The sequence below is a fragment of the Eretmochelys imbricata genome, chromosome 7 (genome assembly GCF_965152235.1).
Source record: "Eretmochelys imbricata isolate rEreImb1 chromosome 7, rEreImb1.hap1, whole genome shotgun sequence".
Classification (NCBI taxonomy): Eukaryota; Metazoa; Chordata; order Testudines; family Cheloniidae; genus Eretmochelys; species Eretmochelys imbricata.
In genome coordinates, this window is record NC_135578.1 from 64,006,168 (window position 1) to 64,012,167 (window position 6,000).

Consider the following 6,000-nt stretch of genomic DNA (forward strand, 5'->3'; position numbering starts at 1 on the left):
GAACTAGCTATTTTCTAACTCCCTTCACTGACTCTGCTTAATCCAATACTGCACTTAAATGATGAGTGCACACGAGTGCAATGTATATACCATATTGGAGTAGGGGGCACAAATGCTTTTGATGAGCATTTACAAGGTTCATTGTGAACCAGTTTTGTTTTCAGCACTCGTCTGGGCTCTCTCGTCAGTAAGAGTACCAGGTTTTTTAAAGTATAAATCAGATTCAGCCAGGGGCCAGTCTTTCCACCCTCCCATCCCTCTCAAGGCCTTGCAGCAGTGTAAGAATTGACTTTGCCATCTTTCCCGGTGCTGTCTGAATGGAAGCTGTGCTGTGCACCATATTTTGCCATCGTGTCTTAGCAGAGATGACACACACAATATCAAACTATTTCTCTTTTCCTTCCCCAAGCTGAAGTATGTGTGCACGCACCTTCTCGTGTACCCAAACAATAGGATAATAAACAAATCAGTTGCCTCTTAAACTCTCTCAGGGGCGATTTCTGAGGAAGTTGCAGGGGGTCAGTAAGTTATCAACTAACAAGTGGCTCTTGAACAGTTCACATGGTGATCTGCCAAACTATTTAAAAAAGGTCATCGCTAAGCCACCAGGATTTAAAGATACATTGCTTCTATGGAGTTACTACATTGTCCTGTAGCTCTGGCAGAACAACGAAGTGGGATAGCTGTATTATTTGTTGGCTAACCATATTTGGGAATAGGAGATGGGTGGTTTTACAGGGAACTGTGTCTAGCTGCTGTGTTTTGTTAATGTATTTGTGACAGTTATATTGAAAAATAAAATATCCAAACTGAAGTTTCTGGAGTAATGTATGTTTGTTCTTGGAGGGAAACAGGATCAGGGCCTTAGCGATAATACTATTAGAGTAAATGAGTAGGCTTTTTTCTACTTTAAGGACCAATCTTGCAATGGCTTACTTATGCAAGTAGTCCTTTTTCAAGCCAGCATTCCCATTTAAATCAAGGGGATTATTCACATGAGTAAAAGTTTGCTCTTTTTGAGCTCTTAATCTGCAAATCAAATATAATCCATGCAGGTCTTTGTGCCTGAATATTGGCAGCAATAAACTTCAATATTGAGTTCTTACCTTTAGATTTCATGTCTTGTGGAAAATAATTAGTGACACAGGGCTCATGTTCACTAGGAAAATAACATTTTTAACACGTTAATTAGCTCATGTTAGAATTCTATTTTAGACAAGGCAATGGCAGTTTTACCATACATTATCTGATTGCAGTAAAGATAGTTAACATGGATTATTTTAACACAGATTAAAAATAATGAAGACACAGAGTTTATTGTTAGAAAGGCAACCAATATTAGGTTACATTGGTGAAGTCTGACACACTGTATTGTTAAGCACACCATAGAATGTCACTGCAACAGGTCAGGACTCACCACTGCGGTGCCTCCTGATGGCCATCCTGGGAATTAGCGCTCATTTCACCGGAGCACTCTCCTCTAGTGGTGTCTCACCGTCGTTACTTCTGCTCCGCCTCTAAGACCCACATCGCTCCCCAGACCGTGGCATCCTCTTCTGGATTTGGTTAGGTATACAGCCAGTATGGCCTTCTCCTGTGCTGCCATCCTTCAACCTAGGTGTGTTCCAGCAGTCCCTAGTAAGTGGAAGGCCCTGTGGGCCCCATAGCTTGCTGGTGTAAATTAGAGAAACTCTTAAACGCAGAAGTGGCCCCAGGGCCAATGAGACTCAACCATTTCCCATGCTGTTCCCCTGTCAACTGCCCCTGATGGAAACTGACAACAGCTGAGAAATCTGTGCCCTGATGTAGTTAAGGTTGCAAAACTGTTTCCATTATATTTATTTTTTTCACATGCTCATAACTTTCTGAACTATTCCAGGCTTCATCCGTGTAAGAAACAGAAATGAAATTGTATTGAATGCTTAACAAAATTCCTTCAGCTGTTAAAAGCTGCACAATTCAAAATCTCAAGAAGAGTCAGGAAATGCAAAATGGTACTGTTCTAGGAGCAGCCTTAATTTGGCTTTGCTGCACCAGTACTTTCTGTTGCTGTTCTGTTTAAATCTCATTTAATATGGCCCTGATTGTACAAAAAGTGGACTCTTTCCCTCTGGCACTCCATGGGAGCACTGGCAGATCTCTTTGAATATCTGGGCCCACGATGAACTGCTTATCAGAAAATATACAGGAGATGTGCAATGCAGCTTAATCAATGTTGTTGCTGGAACCTGAACTTTTTCATTTCCTATGTGATTTTTAGAACTGGGTGGGAAAACTTCAGTGGAACCATATTCTGCAGGAATATGCTAGTCTGTCAAAATCAAAATGCTTTGTGAAATCATGTTTGATTTCATTTTGAAGCAAATAATAGGAAAAAAGTTCCAGCACTGTCAAAAACACCCCGTTTCAACATTTTTGGAACAAAACATTTTGATTGTTCCTTGTGAGAAATAACTTTTCATTATATAATAATATAAATTAAAAATATCAAAATCAAACCAAAACATTTCAGTTTTGTCAAAACAAAATGTTACGGTTGACCTGAAACTAAATTTCTTTCAGAATTTTCTTTTGGAGAGGAATTTCAAAATTTTCCAGCTTCATTCCTAACTGGTACAAGAGCAAATTTCAAAATCTCCAAATGTTCCGTACAAAGAAATTTCCATTCTCCACACTCCTCTTTGTGATTTTAATTGTACACTGATGATTTTTGTGTGTGTAATTATTGCTAAGACTTTGTCACTTTTACAAAATATGCTGTGGTTCCCTTACTAACACATTATGAAGTATTTATAATGCAAATTAAATTACTGTTGTCAGATCACGCAAACAGAGCTCATTTATGAAGCTGTGTTGCTCCTCTTGCATTGTTTTGCTGAGCCATTCATTTGAAGAGCTCAGTGATTTGCAAATTTTGTGATCCAACTGAAGCTATTGCATCCATCCCTATATTTTAATCCTAAATATTCTGTATTTTAGAAAACTATCTTCATCTGGAGTTACTGAGACCCCAGCCATTCCTTTTCTGAATGATGGGAACAGGTCTGAGAGTGCACATATGCTTACCAATCAAAAGGGTATGCAATATGAGGTAAGGACAAGACATATACCCTGTGAAGCTGATGACTCCTGCCTCCACTTACCCAGTGATGACAGGCTTTGATTGCCCAATTGTTAAAATTTCAAATAAACTCCCTTGTGCTTTCTCCCACAAAGAGCTCCATGTAAACATCCACAAGGCCACCTCATTGTCTTCCTCTCTCAATGCCTCCTTAAAACTCTCTGTCATGATGGTTACAAAACATGTATTAATGGTTAGGCAGCTGGTGTGCTGTTACCACTGCTTCTCATGCTGAGTGATATTGTTTCATTGTCTTCCCCCGTCTGTCCATATCCATTGGTTGTCTTATACTTCGACTGTAAGTTCCTTAGGGCTGGGCCTTTCTGTGTTTTTACAGCATCCAGTACAGTGAGGTGCTGGTGAATGATTGGGGTTCCTAGCGCTATGACAATGCTACTACTAATAAATTAGACAATGAATTGAAGGCTGGCGCCACACAATGGACACAATATGTGGTATAAAATATGGAACCCCATAGGTCTGAATGATCCTCTATATTGTATACGTTATATAAAAATAGTATGTATTTATTATTTGCACTGTGTTAGTGCCTAAAAGCCCCCGCTGAGACCAAGGCCCCATTTGGATAGGTGCTGTATATTTACACAGCAAGAGACAGTCTCGGTTCCAGAAATTTCTCAGTGAAAATAGACAAGACGGACAAAGATTATGAGAGAGGAAGTAGCAGTATCTTCATCTTATAGATAGCTGCCTAAGGCACAGAGAGAGTACATGATCTGGCCAGGATCACACAAGGAGTCTATGACAAAGCAAAGAGTTGAACCCACATCTTCTGAGTCCCACCCCAGTATCTCATCTACAGGGTTATCAACTGACCATTATATAGTTTATTCGTGTTGGCTTCCTATTAAGTAGCATATGCACAATTTTTTAAAGATTTATCTACTTGAAAACTCCCTGTTAGTCTCTTTTTAATTTGTACTTTTTTGGATCCTTTTAAGGTGGGTAGCTGTGACCTTTGATTTTTCTGTGAGACTCAAGATAGGAAAGAGTTGGATGTCTCAGCTATGCAAAGTGTCAGCTCCTTGGCTCAACACATACTTATTTAGGTTAGTAAGATTGCCAAAAAATAAGAGTCTGAGTGATTGCGAACTATAGAGTAGTGTGATGCAGATTGCCATGAAGGCACCTATTGTACTGCTATGAAGTCATTCAGACTGCCACTGCATTTATGGCAATTTACAAAGGATGGACAGTTATACTTTTTGACTTTTAAAGCTATTACATGTTGGCAAGCTCCAGAACCTAAATTGAGATCTGTTCCTCCAAGATGCTGATATTCTCTCGGGCTGAGGCAACACTGCTAAGTCTTCAGAGGAATAAAATGTGTTTGTGGTAAACCAACCCTGAAGGCCCTAAATTGACACCTCTTGATATTGCTGTGAAGACAGCTATTGCCTTCATGGCAATTCTCCGAGTGGCTCCCATAATTCTAAGTGATCTTTTCATTTTGAAACATAAATGCTAAACTCCCTGGTCTAAATAAATATTGTCAGCCCGATCCTACAGTCCTTGCTCAGGCAAAACTCCCACCGAAATCCCACTATTCATTTCAGTTTCGCCTCAACAAGGAATGCAGAGTCAGGACTCATGGGCCAGATTAACTGCAAATGGCACAGGGAGCTGTAGGGTGGGATTTTCAGAAATGCCCAGTGTTTCCATTGAGGGCAACACTCAGCGATTTTGAAAATTCCTCTTATAAATTATATCTTTCTGACCAGCCAGGCTCCTTTGCACCCACTGGGGGTGTTACAGCACTGTCCTCCCTAGTGTTTGCTACAAAGGAGTAAAGAGAAAGCTTTGGCTCAGCAGGGGCTCTACTGGTGAGAGGTGAGGTTCAGAATCAGCCTATTTTCCAGTGACCCTGGCCATATCCTTTTCCTGGCCAGTTATGGCCCTCTGTAGCCAACCGTGTGGAATGGGGTTTGTGGGCATAACCATCTCTTCTTGGCAGACATTCTGGTGACAGGGACCTGTTTTGTACAGGCCTGGAATGAATTTCACTACATGTATCTGCTTTATGTGGTATGGAAGTTAGCACATTCACGTGTCGTGATCTGTTTGGCTCTGCTTGCCCAGTTTGGGCAGGCTTATAATCTTTGCTCTAATACACCTGTCTGTCTGCATTGCAAACTGGCAGGCGCAGATTGAAAAAGAAGGGGGTAAATTTGATATCTTCAGTATTCTAGCCACGCAGCCAAGCTTGTTGATGGATGTTTGGACTTACATTTCCAGGCATCAGTTTGCAATGTCAGTCTTAAGAGTCAGACGGTGAATTAGGTGACCACAAAGTCAGGGGTTTTGGAAGTAGTGGTAGGTTACTTTAGTACTTGCTTCTGCTCCTAAGAGTCTCTGCCTGTGTCCTTGACCATTTCAATTGCCAGGTTATTGCTCTGACAGAAAGTGATGGCAAGAAATAGTTAAATACTCCATGTCTGTTTTGAGACTGATGTTTCTGCTTCACTGAGTGTGGCATAAAGCTTGGAATGCATAGTCTGCTTTTTCAGTATTTGTACCTCTAGGTGATATCCTCCTTTAGACCTTGCTGTCCAGTCCAGTTCAGCTGCCTGGATAAGATATTTTTGCTTCTATCCCATCCACCTATTTTAATTTTTAAAAATTCTGTTCTGAGGGAAGAGCAAACCACCACAATCAACCCCACAGTGCTGAAGAATAGTGGAAACCATGATCTTCTCTTTCTCCAGAGATACAACACAGACAGTGGCAGTGAAGGTTTCCTCATGCTTTCCCACCTCATGGAAAGCCAACTCTAAGGATAGATCACAATGTCTTTGGAGAGACTCGGCTAGTATGTTGGCTGCAAAGAAAAAAAAATGTATGGCTGGATTCTGAGAACC